Below are 19,753 nucleotides of genomic sequence, written 5' to 3' on the forward strand. Positions count from 1 at the left end.
CCCCAATGCCATTTAAGCACAATGTGACACTAAAAATAATGCAGTTCCTCAAAATGGCCTTTCAACCCGCCTAAACTTAACAGGTGCTCTGTTAACTACCATCTACCTAAACCAAGCAGGAAGCCAACTGAGACCAGTTGCTGGTATTAGACAGTAGTGAACTTAATCTTGTAAGAAAAAAACAATGTACAGATTTGATCTAATGGTGTACAAATAATAGTACATGCATACTATGTACTATAGGGTTTTATACTTTGTGCCTTTGTGTGTGTGCCTTTGTACCTCCACCTAATTTGACTTCTCTGCAACTTGCTTATTATTACTGCCTAAGGATTACACATTACCCCAATACATATCCAAATAACTGGTAAATCTATTATGTTATAAAATATGATGCTTGTCAGACTCACAAATATAGGGAACAAACTAGTGGTTACCAGTAGGGAGGGAGAAGGGCAACATAGACTTGAAGAGTGGGAGGTACAAACTACTGGGTGTAAGGTAAGCTACAAGGATGTACTGTACAACATGAGAAACACAGCTGATACTTCATAATAACTAAACAGACGATAACCTTTAAAATTGCATTAAAAATTTTTAAGAATGTATATATGTATGTGTGACTGGGTCACCTTGCTATAAAGTAAAAAATTGACGAACACTGTAAATCAGTTATAGTGGAAAAAATAAAAATCATTTAAAAAGAAAAAAATTAATGATGCTCATATGCTATAGGATGCTTGTCTTTTATAAATTATATGATGGACTCTGCTGTTGCCCCGCCTTCTCTTGGTAATTACTCCACACTTCATTTGGATTCATGTCTCCTTGTGGAGTCTCTATAGTTAGAGCAGGAGTTCTAACCCCCACTCTTGGGACATCTGAAGATATTTTCAGTTTTCTCAATGGGGATAGAGGTGCTTCTGCCAACTTGTGAGTAAAGGCCAGGGATGCTGTTAAACATCTTACAATACACAGGACAGCCTCTCACATCAAAGAATTATCAGATGCAAAATGCCATGATCTCAGGGTGAGAAACTCTGATGTAGAGAGAAGTTAGCTACACCACTGGTTCTAGCAGTGGGGCATGTGGTTCAAGCCCATCTTAAAAACTGCAATCCGATCTTCTTGCAAAAGTTATGGCTTCATGCTGAACACATGACCATTAATGATGAATGAAATGTAAGGAGATATTTCCTGAAGGTTTCTGGGAGAAACATATTTCCTTACGCTTCTGAGAGAGGTTTGAAAGTTATTCCTGATGGTTCACCTTCCAGCCATGACGGATTAGCCAGGACCACGACCCTCCTGCTAGAAATTACTAAAAAGCAATGATTTTGCAGCACTATTTGCAATAGCCAAGAGATGGAAATAACCTAAATGTCCATTGACAGAGGAGTGGATGAAGAAGATGTGGTACATATATACAATGGAATATTACTCAGCCATTAAAAGGAATAAAACAACGGCATTTTTAGCAACATGGATGGACCTAGAAATTATCATGTTAAGTCAGTTAGACAATGAGACACCAACATCAAATGCTAACACTTACATGTGCAATCTGAAAAAGGGACACAATGAACTTCTTTGCAGAACAGATACTAACTCACAGACTTTGAAAAACTTAGGGTTTCCAAAGGAGAGAGGCTGGGGGTTAGGGGGATCCGCTGGGGGTATGGGATGGAAATGCCATAAAACTGGATTGTGATGATCATCATACAACTATAAATGTAATAAATTTATTGAGTAATAAAAAAATAAAATTAAATAAAAATTAAAAGCAATGATTTCCAGACATTGGACAGTAGGTTATGCAGGACGCTAATCCCTGAGAAAGAGGGACAATTGAAAAAAATAAACAGAGTATCGGTGAGCTGTGGAACTTCAAGCAACCTAATTATATATATTATTATATATTTGGAAACAGAAAAAAAATATTTAAAAGACAATGGTTGAAATTTTTCCAAATTTGATTAAAAAAAAAAAAAAGAAATAAGATTTAGGGATCTCAATGAGCCCCAAGCACAAAAAAAGAGAAGAAAAGAAAGAGGGAAAGACCATACTATAATAAAAATAATTTAAGTCACTGGTGGAAATCTGTAAAATATTTTCCCTTAAAAGAGGTCTGTATATTAACCAGTTTTGAAGAACCTGTTTTAAATGAATTGTTGTCCTCCTTTAAGTCGGTTCTACACTGATGACAGTTGACTTCTGTTTCAGCAGAACTCAAAACTAGCTTGGAACTATATGTGAATAGACCTCATTGTTCTGCTAATGTATTATTCATCTTGGTCACATGTTCAGGCCAGACCAAGCTCAAAACACAGCCCAAAATTCTGTGCCCATGAAATTTTCCATTTCATCCCAGCTACAAATCCTATACTCCTTTAATATATCTATTTAGGGGCTAGATTCCCCTCTCATTCTTCATTTAGATATAGTGAAGGCCAGTTTGGTCTATTCGACCTCTTGCAAACTATTTTGAGTGAAAATACAGTGACAACTTTTTTTAAAACTTAATTGTTCCAAGTTCCGTACACCCTTCAAGTCCAGAACGTCCTCTCACGCACCGCTTCGCCCCCACCACACTGCCCCACTCTCAGTTTCACAATACACACCCCTTACTGTCCAAAGACAAGAGGAGCTTCCACTAATCAAATGGTGAAAGAAGGAGAAAAGCAGACATGGTCACCAGAGCGCCACTACCACTCATGGTCCTGCTCCATTTCACGACCGTGCATTTCTGCTCCAGGTTACATTCCAAGCTTTCAAAGCCTCCATTTCACAGGCACAAGTCCATCCTCTGCTGTCCAGCCATCTTTTCTGCAAAGGTTTGAAATCAACCTTTGATTGATTAGTCAAGGGGAAAGTGTCAACTTGGAGGGGTTCCTGCCTTCAACTCATTCTGCCCTGAAACCCACCTTGACCTGAAATCCTTAGACCCCTACATTGAGTCTTGAAGCCCCTGTCCTCCTGGTAAGGTCTGCTTTAGGGTCCACGCTGTCCTTTCCTGTCAACAGACTCCCCCGTTCAGCCTAATAGTTTCTCAAATCTACATTCCAGGGAGCAGATCTCAGGTTTGCCCTATTCTTTCTCATAGGGAGCCCTGATCCATTTATGCAACTGGTCTCCCCATCTCCAGAATTCTGCATACCAAGCAAAGGGCTCTTGTCATCAAATACAAAAGGTTCTGTCCCCTTTCCCAGGATATCAGCTCATTCTGGTCTCATCCTTGATAATTACGAGGAGGCCACTTCTCCTCCTCTTAAAGAGCCCTTCATACATAAAAGTAAAACCGATATCTATACCAGGTGATTTTCTCTCTCTTTCCATAAACATGGAATTTGTTCACATGATACTTAAAATTCTCTTCGGCCCCTCACCCCACTATTCAGAATCTCCATCAGCTGAAAGAATTCCAAAGGACATGTATCAATAGGTGGGGGGAAAAAAATCCACACTGCTTTTATTTGTTTGTTTTAAACCAATGATCATTATTAGACATTGACACCATCTGATAGATTCCAATTCCAAGGAATCCCAAGCTCCCTATATGTCCTCCTGGCCCCTAGCTTGCCTTTCTTAACATACATGAGCCGAGAGTCTCTCCTACCCACCTGATTGGTGCACAGGGATTTCCTTTTCTCCCCACACACAGTCCATGGCCTCTTAGCCAGGGAGTTGTCTCCACTTGTGCCACAAAGGGCAAGTCCACTGGGTTGACATTTTCACAAATAGTGCAAAGGCAATGATGGCTAAAACTGCTGGCACCTTCCCATATATCAAGGCAGTGGCTCCCAACTGTCTCAAATGTCCAGGACTGCCAGTTTGCCATTATAATCATGAAAGTATGTACATATACCTTTCTTATGAATCTATGTCCTGCAAAGACTGTTCAGAAATTAAAAATAACCCAACTTCTAAAAAAAAAAAAAAAAAAAACAGCAACAACAAAAGATGAGTCCAGATGGTCATGGTTTGGAATTCTTCCCTTGCTCTTCCTGGGTGTGACTGAGGAACAACAACTAGGGAGGGAGACCCCTCAGAAAGTAGGTGTTTCTCACTTAAATCTAAAACATCTTCATCTCTATAAGCAAGCCCTTCACAAACTACTGATCAGAAAAACTATCAGTACCTCTAGCATCTAGCCATTGCCTAGCACACAGTAGGCATGTGTTCAATCCTGAATAAGTGAATAAATGGATCCAGACATTTCCATGTGTCTCCAACTGCAGCAAATACCATGAATTTCAATCTCGTAATATAACTTTATATTCACACTTCAGCAGGAACCTCCCAAAATCATAAGGCAAAAGAAATATCATGGCTCTGAAATACCACAGTTACTCTAATAATAGGATCTCAACATGGGTCATTTTTGCTGTCTGAAGCTATACCATCCAGGTTCATTAATGCTAGCTTCTACAATGAACAACTTTAAAATTTCAGTGGCTCAAGTCACAGCTATTTTATTTCAAGTCCACTCACATCCTGATGTTGACTGGGCAGCTCTCCCAGGTGGACTTCTTCTAAGCATTGACTCAGGGATCCAGACTCCTTCCATCTGTGGCTCTGCCTCCTGGAAAGGAAAAAGGAGAATAGATCTAGAAAATGTGAGTGGCTGTATCACTGCTAGTAATACTCGATCTGCCATAACTTAGCCTCATGGTCCTACCTAGATGCAAGCACACTGGAAAATGTGATTTTCTTATGTGCTCAGGAATTGAATGTACACAGCTTGGTGAATGCATTGCACTATCTTTGCCACAGGGGCTAAAGGAGAATTTCCTGTTGGGGAGGGGGAGCCAAGACCCTAACGTTGTAACCTTTACCCCTTTTCTCCCATGCATTTCTCATCAGTGCAGACTCATCACGCATATCCCCTCAAGTCAGTCATTTAGAATATGACAGCTTTCACCATGTTCTGAAAAATTATAGTAAACACTAAACAGGGCTGTTCCACGTAAACAGTCTGGTTTCAAAGTCCACAGGTGTGTTGCTTATGAGATAAAGATTGTCTAGAGACTCAGCAAATATTTGCTGTTGATGGTGAAAATGATAGCAATGATTTCTCTGCCTGAACTCTGGCCTTAACCCTTTCCATCGCAAAACCCTCCCTGCAAAGCCCTGCTACTCTTCCCTGTTTCATTCTGCTCTGGTCCCCAGTTTTACTGGGGGAAGTTATTTCCACAGCCTCAGGTCAAACCAAAATGAGTTCTCGCAAATCACAGACTGGGGTGCCAACCCTAACTTTCTATAGGTATTCCCTCACTTTCTACTGCTATTCATTAGATGTGCTTCTCTCTGCATGGAGATAACTTCTGTCTTACCCATCGAAGATCTTGGGTCTAAGTACCACCTCTGCTGCAGAAGCAACTGCACACACTGAAGCAAGGGTCCCTTATACTAGGTTCTCCCATATACTGCATGGTCTCCCAATACGCTGTTATCGTCCACCTCACCAGCTTCAGGACTTTCCAGAAAGAAGAGGGTTCTGTTGACAAATTCTCCTTCTCCACTTCCCAGTCAGCTTCTTGTTCCCAGGACCTCCCTCATCCCCAAATCAGCGATCACAGGGCCTCAGGGAATCAAAAGGAGTGAGCAGCAGGAGGAGCCTGGGTTTTTATCAGCATTTGCTGAAAACAGAACCTACTGTTTTCAGCACAGCTCAAAGAGTTTTCAACGGATTATCTCGAGGAAGCTTCAGAATGCCTAAAGACTAGTATAACTTCCTTTTTCCAGGTGAGGGACCAGAAAGTTAAGTAACTTGCCCAAGGTACACACAAGTGGTTGGTGGAGTGGCATCCAGGCTCAGTATTGTGCAACGGTATGTGTGGTGAGGAACAGGAAGAGGAAGATGCTCCTTCCTCTGTGCTCACGGTGGGACTACTGTGGGAAAAAAACTGGGGGCAGGAAGACACAAGGGACCTGCTTCTGTCTTCAGCCGGCCCTCTTTTCCCCCTCCCCCACCTGCACTGCACAGAGCCAGGAGGCGCCTGCCTTCCTGCCTCTCTCAGGCTCAGCTGTAGTTTCTCTAGCTCATTCTTCAACTCTCAGTAACTAAATTGGTTAACTTAGTTCAAAGGAGAAAAGAAAAGGAAGCTGTGTTTTTGCGTTTAACCCAAAAAGCATTATTCCAACCAGTTTTTCCATTGATAAAACCAGCCCTTTAAACCTCCAGTTTTTAAAACACATGTACCATGTACACAGACACAAAGACAATCAGCAAGCCTGACACTATCGGCATGTCCACTCTGATTACTTGCTAAGGAAGCTGAAGACAAACTACTGATGAGTCCATGAACTACTTCCTCAGGAACAGAGCATCTGGTTCCTGTCACGTCCCTGGTGACAAGGAGGAGCTACAGCTCTCCCCACACAAAGCGGCCTGGATGGAAGCCCAGCAGAGCCCTCGAACCCGCGCTGTCACCTTTCTGGTCCCTGGCTATGTGGCTTGTCTGCTGAACAAAATGTGTGTTGTTTGTCAACCCCTGGGGCTCCTTTTCCCTCCCTTCCAAAGGGACCACTTTTCTATTGTGCACCTTTAAAAAGCACAGTCAGGTGAAAGGAAATGAAGCAGCTTCTGAAAACAAAGGCTAGAAGAGCCTGTGTTCCAAACAGAATTTTCTGATCTTTTCGCCTTACTTGCTGTTCAGAAGTGGAACTTGAAACTGCCATCTCAAGTTTTGCTTTGCAAAGGAAGCCAAGAAAGTTCATTAAAACCTCCATCTTCCTAGGGGCTCAAGTAGGGGAGGAATGTTGCCAAGTAAGCACTGGCTCCCTCTTACCCTTTTCCTTGAAGAACTGATATTAAGAAAGGCGATTAGGAGTTCCCGTCGTGGCGCAGTGGTTAACGAATCCGACTAGGAACCATGAGGTTGCAGGTTCGGTCCCTGCCCTTGCTCAGTGGGTTAACGATCCGGCGTTGCCGTGAGCTGTGGTGTAGGTTGCAGACGCGGCTCGGATCCCGCATTGCTGTGGCTCTGGCGTAGGCCGGTGGCTACAGCTCCGATTCAACCCCTAGCCTGGGAACCTCCATATGCCGCGGGAGCGGCCCAAGAAATAGCAACAACAACAACAAAAAAAAAAAAAAAAAAAAAAGAAAGGCGATTAACTGATTTTCTTTTTTTTTTTTTTTGCACGCAGAAGTTGCTAGGCCAAGGATCCAACCCAGGTCACAGCAGTGACAATGCCAGATCCTTACCTACTGCACCACCAGGGAACCCCAGTTAACCATGTTTCTATCACAAAGAAATAATTTAGTTTCAAATCTGAGAAAAATCAAGGAAGAATTAAAGAATCTCAGGCTTTTTCAGATGTTTGTCCACATTTGCTGGCATTTTTTTTTTTTAATCAACACATCTTTTCTGACCAAAAACTATTCTTTTTATACTATTTGAGAATTTCAATTTTTCCCAACAATCTCAGTGGAGTTTAAATTTGAGCCTGAGCTACAATGTTTAGGATGAAACCTCTTTCCCACTCTTGCTGGGCCAGAACCCCTATGGGGGAGGCAGGCAATCAGCCAACCCCTGAGTTTCCAGGGACCTGCCTTCTGCTGGTCACTGCAGGAACAGGGACCACCAACGCTTGGGGGACAGGAGCCCTGCCACACTCGCTTCCACATTTAGCCCCATCCTGATGGAGACATCCTGAATCATGTAATGCAGGAATGAATCTATACAACCACACAATTTATCTTCATTTTCAGTATTCAAAATCACACACACACACACCAAACCCACAGAGCTGCAGCTTAGATTTCACCATTTCAGTAGCGGATGTCATATACTATCTTGTTTCATGGTTTATCATGTTTTGCACAGTTGCAGTTATTTTACTTCCTCTGAGATGATGCAACATTGTGAGCTAGAGTGGCACGTGGGTGGTGGGTGCAGGAGGGTATGTACCTCCTTACTACAGTACTGAGGACCCCTTTTTTTTGTCCATACCCACGGCATATGGAAGTTCCCAAGCCACAGCTACGGCAACACCAGATCCTTAACCCACTGTGTCTAGCCAGGGAGCAAACCTGCGCTGCCACAGAGACAACACCAGGTCCTTAATGTGTTGTGCCACAGTGGGATCTCCTCGAGGACACCTTTTAATGTTATTAGTACAACAGGTTATACTGACAAGGAGACCAGGGTGCTGAATATATAAGGATCAGGGTCTGCATTTCCCTAACTGGATCCTGTCAGAAAAAGAGACAAGAAAGGTATTGCATATTAATATAAAGTTTGGGTTCAGATGCTACTGTGGCATAGAAGCCCCATTATGTGTGAGTATTCTAACTTCTAGACAGTTTGGGGGCTGTCATTTGGTCTTCCTCATAAGACCACCACTATCTAGACTATAACTCTAAGCCAGCGCTAGTCTATCACTCTCTCCTAGAGTTACTAACATGTTCTTCTAGAACAGGTCTATGTCTTGCCTGCTTTGTAGCTGAGCCCCTTGCTCAGTGCCTGGCACACCACAGGGCACTGTCATGGGTGTTCTCCATGCGCCCCACAGATCCTCGCTCCACCCTTGTCCACCCTGCTCTGTGCTGCATCGGGAAGGGTTTCTTGCCTCCAACTTCTGGCTGGATTCTACCAGTGGAGCTCACTGGCAGGAGACTGGGTGAGGGGCAGAGATTAGAGCCCCTTTGATCAGGCTTCCATTTGGCAGAGGCTACATCCCTCTACTGAAACCGCCAGGGCCAGCAGGTGGCCTCTCCCCTGGCTGTGGTTCTCACTCCCTCTCACCCATGATTATTCCCTCCCTTTCTCCTTCAGGTCTAGGGTAAAGGCTCCCTCTGCTGCTAGTCTCAGCCAGTATCAGGGTTCTGGGTGAACCCACCCACATAGTATCTGCAAAGTTGGGAAGCACACCTAGTTCTCAGTCTGTATCTCTTATGCATGTAAAGAAATCTCTAGAAGTACTTCTCAAACAGTGCTCCCAAAGTTCACTGGGAAACTGGGACTAAAAGAAGCAGTCAGAGCTTTAGTCCTTGCTCTTATTTACTTTTTATTTTACATACTGGATTTCCCAGTAAGTTATAACTGGACAAACAGGGTTACCTAATTTTTAGTTTAAAAAAAACACAAAGCCACAGATGCATTAAGGAACGTTAAGTGGTTTGACATCAAAGCCTTTATCTTGTTCACTGATAATCCCCAAAATTTGGAGTAGGGGAGACACAGAGTCAGTCTCTGATAAATATTTGTTGAAAAAAAAACATGCATGAAAATCTATTAACCCATTTAATCCTTACAACAGCCTTAAAAGAAAGATGTGGCAGGTATTTTCTCCTATACTTTCATAGGAACAAACTCAACTTCAGAGACTTGACCAGATGCAGGTCATCTATACCCCCAATGAGTTTGATCCCAGTAGTTTATTAAAAGTAAATATGCCTGGGAGTTCCCATCATGGCTCAGAGGAAACAAATCTGACTAGTATCCATGAGGACACAGGTTCGATCCCTGGCCTCTCTCAGTGGGTTAAGGATCTGGTGGTGCCATGAGCTGTGGTATAGATCACAGATGAGGCTTGGATCTGGTGGTGCTGTGGTGTAGACCAACAGCTACAGCTATGATTCAACCCCTAGCCTGGGAACCTCCATATGCCATGGGTTCAGCCCCCCACCCCACCCCAAAAAAGAGTACATATGCCTGTAATAAAATTGAAATCATATCAATCATCTTTTCTGATGACAACACTATAACACTAGAAATTACAAGGAAAAAAACTATATGGAGTTCCCATTATGGCTCAGCAGGTTAAGAATCAGACTAGTATCCATGAGGATGAGGGTTTGATCCCCGACCTCAATCATTTGGCTAAAGGATCCAGCATTGCTGCGAGCTGTAGTGTAAGTCAGACACATGGTTCAGATCTAGCATTGCCATGGCTGTGGCATAGGCTGGCAGCTGCAGCTCCGATTCGACCCCTAGCCTGGGATCTTCCATGTACCATGGGTAGGACTTAAAAAGACAAAAAGAGAAAAAAGAAAAAAGCACAAACACAAGGAGGCTAAACAATATGCTACTAAACAACCAATGGATCACTGAAGAAATCAAAGAGGAAATCAAAAAATACCTATAGGCAAATGACAATGAAGACAGGACAATCCAAAATCTATGGGACACAGCAAAAGCAGTTCTAAGAGGGAAGTTTATAAAAATACAGTCTCACCTTAGCAAACAAAAAAAACCTCAAATAAACAACTTAACCTTACACCAAAAGCAACTAGGCAAAGAAAAACAAAATCCAAAGCTAGCAGAAAGAAAGAAATCATCAAGGTCAGAGCAGAAATAAATGAAATAGAAACAATATAGAAGATGAATGAAACTAAAAGCTGATTCTTCCATGTTGCTGCAAATGCCATTATTTAGTTCCTTTTAATGGGTGAGTAATATTCCATTGTGTATATATACCACCTCTTCTGGATCCACTCTTCTGTCGATGGACATTTGGGTTGTTTCCATGTCTTGCACACAGTGCTGCAATGAACATAGAAGTACATGTATCTTTGCGAGTCATGGTTTTCTCTGGATAGATGCCAAGGAGTGGGACTGCAAGATCAAATAATAATTCTATTGTTAGTTTTCTGAGCAATCTCCATACTGTTTTCCACAGTGGTTGCACCAATTTACATTCCCACCAACAGTGTAATAAGGTTCCCTTTTCTCCACACCCTCTCCAGCACTTATTGTTTGTAGACTTTTTGATGATGGCCATTCTGGGTGGTGTAGGTGGTAACTCAGTGATTTTGATTTGAATTTCTCTAATAATTAGTGATGTTAAACATCTTTTCATGGTTTTTTTTTTTTTGCCATCTGTATATTTTCTTTGGAGAACTGTCTGTTTGGATCTTCTGCCCATTTTTTGATGGGGTTGTTTGTTTTTTTGGTACTGAGCTACAAGAGGTGTTTATAAATTTTGGAGATTAATCCCTTGCTAGTCACTTCATTTGCAAATATTTTTCCCATTCTATGGGTTGTCTTTTTGTTTTGTTTGGGGTTTCCTTTGCTGTGCAGAAACTTTTAAATTTATTTAAGTCCCATTTATTTTTGTTTTTATTATCATGCTAAGTGAAGTCAGTCAGACAATGAGACACCACTGACACCAATATCAAAAGCTATCACTTACATGTGGAACCTTAAAAAAGGACACAATGTAACTTCTTTGCAGAACAGATACTGACTCACAGACTTTGAAAAATTTATGATTTCCAAACAAGATAATTTGGGGGGGTGGGAGGATGCATTGAGGGTTTGGGATGGAAATGCTATAAAATTTGGTTGTGATGATCATTGTACAACTATAAATGTAATAAAATGCATTGAGTAACACAAAGATAAAATTCAATAATTAATAAAAATAAAAGCTTGTTCTTTTAAAAGATAAACAAAAATTGATAAACCTTTAGCCAGACTCATCAAGAAAAAAAGGGAGAGGGTTCAAATCAATAGAAATGAAAAAGAAGTCACAACTGACACCACAGAAATACAAAGGATCATAAGAGACTACTACAAGCAACTATGTGCCAATAAAATGGACAACCTAAAAGAAATGGACAAATTCTTAGAAAGGAGCAAGCTTCTAAGACTAAACCAGGAAGAAATAGAAAATATGAACAGGAGTTCCCGTCGTGGCTCAGTGGTTAACAAATCCGACTAGGAATCATGAGGTTGCAGGTTCGATCCCTGGCCTTGCTCAGTGGGTTAAGGATCCGGCGTTGCCATGAGCTGTGGTGTAGGTCGCAGAGGCGGCTCGGATCCCATGTTGCTGTGGCGTAGGCTGGTGGCTACAGCCCTGATTCGACCCCTAGCCTGGGACCCTCCATATGCCATAGGAGCAGCCCAAGAAAATGGCAAAAAGACAAAAAAGACAAAAAAAAAAAAAAGAAAATATGAATAGAAGAATCACAAGTACTGAAATTGAAACTGTGATTTTAAAATTTCCAAAAAACAAAAGTTCAGGACCAAATGGCTTCATAGGCAAATTCTGTCAAATATTTAGAGAAGAGTTAATACCTATTCTTCTGAAACTATTCCCAAAAAATTTCAGAGGCAGGAACACTCCTGAACTCATTCTATGAGACCACCATCATCCTGACACCAAAACCAAAGAGACCACCACGAAAGAAAATTATAGCCCAATATCACTGATGAACAGACATAAAAATCCTCAACAAAATATTAACAAATCAAATTCAATAATACATTAAAAGTATCATATACCATGATCAAGTGGGATTTATCACAGGGATGCAAGGATTCTTCAATATGTGCAAATCAATCAGTGTGATACACCACATTAACAAACCAAAGAATAAAAACCATATGATCATCTCAATAGATGTAGAAAAAGCTTTTGACAAAATTCAACATCCATTTATGACAAAAACCCTCAGAAAGTAGGCATAGAGAGTCCACCTCAATATAACAAAGGCCATATATGACAAACCCACAGCTAACATCATTCTCAATAGTGAAAAGCTGACAGCATTTCTGATAAGATCAGGAACAAAACAAGGATGTCCACTCTCACCACTGCTGATCAACATAGTTTTGGAATTCCTAGCTAGAGCAATCAGAGAAGAAAAAGAAACCCAAATTGGAAAAAGTAAAATAATCATTGTTTGCAGATGACATGATACTATACACAGAAAATCCTAAAGTTGTTACCAGAAAACTACTAGAGCTCATCAATGAATTTGGTAAAGTTTCAGGATACGAAATTAATACACAGAAATCTCTTACATTCCTATACCAACAATGAATGATCAGATAAAGAAATTAAAGAGACAATACCATTTACTGTTGCACAAAAAGAATAAAATACCTAGGAATAAACCTACATAGGGAGGCAAAAGACCTGTACTGTGAAAACTATAAGATGTTGATGAAGAAATAGAAGATGACACAAATGGAAAGATATATGTCCTTAGATTAGAAGAATCAATATCATCAAAATGGCTATACTACCTAAGGCAATCTACAGATTCAATGCCATCCCTATCAAATCACCAATGGCATTTCTTTTACAGAACTGTAACAAAAATTTTTAAATTTGTATGGAAATACAAAAGACTCCAAATAGCCAAAGCAATCTTGAGAGAGAGAAACAGAACTGGAGGAATCAGGCTCCCTGACTTCAGACTATACTACAAAGCTACAGTTATCAAAACAGTATGATACTGGAGTTCCCATCGTGGCTCAACACTAACAAACCCAACTAGTAACCATGAGGATGCAGGTTCAATTCCTGCTCACTCAGTGGGTTAAGGATCTGGCATTGCCATGAGTTGTGGTGTAGGAGTAGACATGGCTCAAATCTCAGGTTGCCGTGGCTGGTGTAGGCCAGCAGCTACAGCTTTGATTCGACCCTTAGCCTGGGAACTTCCACAGGTGAGGCCACAGGTGAGGCCCCTAAAAAGACAAAACAAAACAAAACCCAGTATGATACAGGAGCACAAGAGCAGAAATATAGATCAATGGAACAGGACAGAATGCCCAGCAATAAACCCCATACTTATGGTCAATTAATCTTTGACAAAGAAAGTAAGAATGGCAACAATGGGAAAAAAATTTCTTCAATAGGTGGTTCCAGGAAAACTGGACAGCTACAGGTAAAAGAATGAATTTAGAACACTTTCTAACACCATACACAAAATTAAACTCTAAATGGATTAAAGACCTAACTGTAAGGCTGGATACTAAAATCTCTTAGAAAAAAAGAGGCAGAAGACTTTTTGACATAAATCACAGTATCTTTTTGGATCAACCTCCTAGAGTAATAAAAATAAAAACAAAAATAAATAAATGGGACCTAATTAAACTTAAAAGCTTTTGCATAGTAAATTAAAGCATAAAAAAAAGAGACAACCCACAGAATGGGAGAAAATCTTTGCAGACCAACTATCCAACAAGGCATTAATCTCCAAAATACACAGATAACTTATGAACTGCAGTATCAAAAAAAACCAAACCCAATCAAAAAATAGGCAGAAGAGCCTAGAAGACACTTCTATAAAGAAGACACAAAGATGCCAAAAATCACATGAAAAGATGTTCAACATCATTAATTATTAGAGAAAATGCAAATCAAATCTACAATGAAGTATCTCACCTCACACCAGTCAGAATGGCCAACATTAAAATGTCTGCAAACAATAAATGCTAGAGAGAGTATGGAGAAAAGGAAACCCTCCTGTACTGTTGGTGGTAGTAAGTTTCAACAGCCACTATGGAAAACAGTATGATGTTCCCTTTAAAAAAAGCTCAAAATAGGAGTTCCTGTGGTGGCACAGCAGAAACGAATCCGACTAGGAACCATGAGGTTGTGGGTTTGATCCCCGGCCTTACTCAGTGGGTTAAGGATCTGGCATTTCCATGAGCCACAGAGTAGGTCATGGACGTGGCTCAGATCTGGAGTTGCTATAGCTGTGGTGTAGGCCTGCGGCTACAGCTCCAATTAGACACCTGGCCTGGGAGCCTCCATATGCCGTGGGTGTGGCCCTAAAAAACAAACAAAACTCAAAATAGAGCTATCATATGATCCAACAATCCCACTCCTGGTATATTATCCAGAGAAAACCCTAATTTGAAAAGATATATGCACTGCAATGTTTATAGACCACTACTTACAATAGCAAGACATGGAAGTAACCTAAGTGTCCAATAACAGAGGAATGGATAAAGAAGACGTGGTACATATACACAATGGAATATTACTCAGCCATAAAAAAGAATGAAATAATGTTATTTTTCACCATATGGCTGGACCTAGAGATTATCATACTAAATGAAGTAAGGCAGACAGAGAAAGTATCATATATTACTCATATATAGAATCTTTAAAAATGATACAAAGGAACTTATTTACAAAACAAACAGATTCACAGACTTTGAAAACAAACTTACGGTTACTAAAGGGGATATGAGGGAAGAGGCATGGATTAGAGGTTGGGGATTAGCATGGGCACACTAATGTATATAGAATGGATGGTCAACGGGAATCTGATATCCAATATCTAATATTCAATATAGATCTGATATCTATATGGGAATGGATATGTGTACATGTATAACTGAATCACTCTGCTGTATAGCAGAAGTTAACACATTATAAATCAACTATGCTTCAATTAAAAAAATTATTTTATTTTTGTCTCTCTGCCTTTTCTAGGGCCGCTTCTGCAGGCTAGAGGTCTAATCGGAGCTGTAGCTGCCAGCCTATGCCACAGCAACGCGGGATCCGAGCCATGTCTGCAACCTACACCACAGCTCATGGCAACACTGGATCCTTAACCCACTGATCGAGGCCAGGGATTGAACCCACAACCTCATGGTTCCTAGTCAGATTCGTTAACCACTGAGCCATGATGGGAACTCCAATAAAAAAATTTTTTAAAGAGTAAATACACCTGTGCATGGGGGCTGTAATATGTCAATACCCTTTCTCTCACCCGTGTTAAAAGGTCCCAGAGACAAACAGCCAACATGACTTAGAAAATTTGATCATTTCATGCTCTGGAAGATTAGTAAATATGAAGTGTATAACTTGAAATAAAATTAAAATAAAAAGTCTTACATTTGACTTGAGCGGCCCTCACGGATCAGTGTCCCAGGATAGGTGTCACCCTCTTCATCAGATCTGGGACACTGGTCCCCTAATTGCAGTGTTGTGATCTCTTTTACCAGATTCTGTTGGTCTGATGGATTTCCTCTTTTCTCCCATACCCTTTCTTCTGCCCTCAGATTCCCAGATATTTAAGGTCCAGAATCTACCCTCAGAACATTCCTGAATATAATCAAAGCCATTTATGATAAACCCACAGCAAATATAATCCTCAATGGGGAAAAATTGAAAGCCTTCTCACTCAAATCTGGAACAAGACAGGGATGCCCACTCTCACCACTGCTCTTCAACATCGTTTTGGAAGTCCTAGCCACAGCAATTAGACAAACAAAGGAAATAAAAGGCATCCATATAGGAAGAGAAGAGATCAAACTGTCACTGTATGCAGATGACATGATTCTATACCTAGAAAACCCTAAGGACTCAACCCCAAAACTCCTTGAACTGATTAATAAATTCAGCAAAGTGGCAGGATATAAGACTAACATTCAGAAGTCAGTTGCATTTCTGTATACCAGCAATGAAACATTAGAAAAGGAATACAAAAATACGATACCTTTTAAAATTGTACCACACAAAATCAAATACCTCGGAATACACCTGACCAAAGAGGTAAAGGACCTATATGCCGAGAACTATAAAACTTTAATCAACAAAATCAAAGAAGATGTAAAGAAATGGAAAGATATTCCATGTTCCTGGATTGGAAAAATCAATATTGTGAAAATGGCTATCCTACCCAAAGCAATCTACAGATTCAATGCAATCCCTATCAAATTACCCAGGACATTTTTCACAGAACTAGAACAAACAATCCAAACATTTATATGGAACAACAAAAGACCCAGAATCGCCAAAGCAATCCTGAGAAACAAAAACCAAGCAGGAGGCATAACTCTCCCAGACTTCAAGAAATACTACAAAGCCACAGTCATCAAAACAGTGTGGTACTGGTATCAAAACAGACAGACAGACCAATGGAACAGAATAGAGAACCCGGAAATAAACCCTGACACCTATGGTCAATTAATCTTTGACAAGGGAGGCAAGAACATAAAATGGGAAAAGGAAAGTCTATTCAGCAAGCATTGCTGGGAAACCTGCACAGCTGCATGCAAAGCAATGAAACTAGAACACACCCTCACACCATGCACAAAAATAAACTCCAAATGGCTGAAAGACTTCAATATACGACAGGACACCATCAAACTCCTAGAAGAAAACATAGGCAAAACACTCTCTGACATCAACATCATGAATATTTTCTCAGGTCAGTCTCCCAAAGCAATAGAAATTAGAGCAAAAATAAACCCATGGGACCTCATCAAACTGAAAAGCTTTTGCACAGCAAAGGAAACCCAAAAGAAAACAAAAAGACAGCTTACAGAATGGGAGAAAATAGTTTCAAATGATGCAATGGACAAGGGCTTAATCTCTAGAATATATAAGCAACTTATACAACTCAACAGCAAAAAAACCAATCAATCAATGGAAAAATGGGCAAAAGACCTGAATAGACATTTCTCCAAAGAAGATATACAGATGGCCAACAAACACATGAAAAAATGCTCAACATCGCTGATTATAAGAGAAATGCAAATCAAAACTACCATGAGATACCACCTCACACCAGTCAGAATGGCCCTCATTATTAAATCCACAAATAACAAGTGCTGGAGGGGCTGTGGAGAAAAGGGAACCCTCCTGCACTGCTGGTGGGAATGTAAACTGGTACAGCCACTATGGAGAACAGTTTGGAGATACCTTAGAAATCTATACATAGAACTTCCATATGACCCCGCAATCCCACTCTTGGGCATCTATCCGGACAAAGCTCTACTTAAAAGAGACACATGCACCCGCATGTTCATTGCAGCACTATTCACAATAGCCAGGACATGGAAACAATCCAAATGTCCATCAACAGATGATTGGATTCGGAAGAGGTGGTATATATACACAATGGAATACTACTCAGCCATAAAAAAGGATGACATCATGCCATTTGCAGCAACATGGATGGAACTAGAGAATCTCATCCTGAGTGAAATGAGCCAGAAAGACAAAGACAAATACCATATGATATCACTTATAACTGGAATCTAATATCCAGCACAAATGAACATCTCCTCAGAAGAGAAAATCATGGACTTGGAGAAGAGACTTGTGGTTGCCTGATGGGAGGGGGAGGGAGTGGGAGGGATCGGGAGCTTGGGCTTATCAGACACAACCTAGAATAGATATACAAGGAGATCCCGCTGAATAGCATTGAGAACTTTGTCTAGATACTCATGTTGCAACAGAAGAAATGGTGGGGGAAAAACTGTAATTGTAATGTATACATGTAAGGATAACCTGACCCCCTTGCTGTACAGTGGGAAAATAAAATAAAAAAAATAAAAAAAAAAGAATCTACCCTCAGAATGTCTACGCCCTACCCCAGTGAGAAGCACTGAGCCAATCCCCTTAGCCCCTGGACTGTGCAGAGCTTCTGCGTGTCCTTCACGGCATCACTCTTCCTCTTTCTGTGTTTCCTCCCCTCTCAGGGCACAGAGGAAGAGGAGGAAGAGCCCAGGGATCAGAATTGAAAACAGAAAGTGGATGGTCACAGATCTCAGTCTGTGGCAATAAGAGAACAGAAGGCACTCTTGAGCAGACCATCTAGCTATTTCTTTAAGTCTCCCTGGGGCCTGGGCCTCCTGCCTCAGGTATAATCCTGAAGATACCTGAGTTGGGGTAGAAAGGTCCCAGCATCCCTGAGTTTGTCAGGTCCTCCCTACCTGGGGTGCTCACCACCGACTCTCCTTAAGCCCAGGATTAACCTTACTCACTCCTAGAGGAGATGGGTGCCCACCTGGTGCGTGATTTCAGAGGAACAAGAAACCCCACCCATCAGAGGTTCTTTTTTTTTTTCTGTCTCTTTTTAGGGCCATACCTGTGGCATATGGGGGTTCCCAGGCTAGGGGTCTAATTGGAGCTGGACCCTCCGGCCTACACCAGAGCCACAGCAACACCAGATCTGAGCCACGTCTGGAACCTACACCACAGCTCACTGCAAAACCAGATCCTTAACCCACTGAGTGGGGCCAGGGATTGAACCTGCAACCTCATGGTTCCTAGTCAGATTCATTTCTGCTGTGCCATGATGGAACTCCCCATCAGAGGTTCTTTTGGGGTTAATCACCTTCCTTTACAAAGTCTATTATTAGGACCCATTTGTAAGACGGTAGAATAGGACTGGAGCTCAACTTCTCTCCTAAGAACAACAAAATTCACAACTAAAGGCTGAGCAAACTTCACCAAAATGGACCAGAAACCTTAAAAAAGATACCCTACTCCCGAAGAAAAAGAGGAGACTACATCAAGAGGTTGGAGGGGTGATTTCACAATATAAACAAACCCATACCTCCCAGGTGGGAAGCCCCACAGACTGGAGACTAACTGGTTCACAGAGACTCACCTACAGGAGTGAGAGTTCTGAGCCCGTTATCAAACTCTCACATGTGGGGATCTGGCACTGGGAGGAAGAGCCCCCAGAGCATCTGGCATTTAAGGCCAGGGGGGCTTGTGTGCAGGAGCTCCATTGGACTGGGGGAAACAGAGACCCCATTCTTAAAAGGCGCACACAGACTTTCACGTGCACTGGGTCCCAGGGCAAAGCAAAGTCTCCATAGGAATCTGAGTCAAACCTGACTGCAGTTCTTGGAGGACTTCCTGGGAAAACAGGGGTGAACATGGCTTGTTGTGAGGGAAGGACATTGATAGCAAAGCTCTAGGGAATATTCAGCAGCTTGCCTTTCTCTGGAGGTGGCCATTTTGGGAAAATCTGGCCCCACCCATCAGTCAGGTTGAGAAGCCCCAGGGCAAACAACAATTCAGGTGGGATCACAGCCCCACCCCTCAGTAAACAGGCTGCCTAAAGACCCCTCATGCACACAGCTGCCTCTAATCCCTTCCAGAGACTAAGCCCCACCCACCAGAGGGATTAGAATCAGCTCTACTCACCAGTGGGCAGGTATCAGCCCCTCCCATCAGGAAGCCTACAGTAAGCCCCCCCCCCCCCATACTGACTTGAGCCACAAGGGAAGCAGACCCAGAAGAGAGGCCACAAATATTA

General features: G+C 41.6%; 1 pseudogene across 7 annotated transcripts in view; it reads right to left on the bottom strand.

The window, feature by feature from the left end:
- The window catches only part of LOC106506477, an 81,433-nt pseudogene that overhangs the window by 14,065 nt on the left and 47,615 nt on the right, over positions 1-19,753 (bottom strand). For 5 of the 7 annotated variants that reach the window (XR_002339592.1, XR_002339591.1, XR_002339596.1 and 2 more), the window contains one exon: positions 4,492-4,582. The product of XR_002339592.1 is annotated as an uncharacterized LOC106506477, transcript variant X2 (transcript). Of the gene's footprint in view, positions 1-1,666; positions 2,827-4,491; positions 4,583-10,427; positions 10,707-19,753 lie in introns of those variants that run through there. The other 2 variants (XR_002339594.1, XR_002339593.1) reach the window with 2 other exon arrangements.

Source organism: Sus scrofa, chromosome 16, assembly GCF_000003025.6.
Source record: "Sus scrofa isolate TJ Tabasco breed Duroc chromosome 16, Sscrofa11.1, whole genome shotgun sequence".
Lineage (NCBI taxonomy): Eukaryota > Metazoa > Chordata > Mammalia > Artiodactyla > Suidae > Sus > Sus scrofa.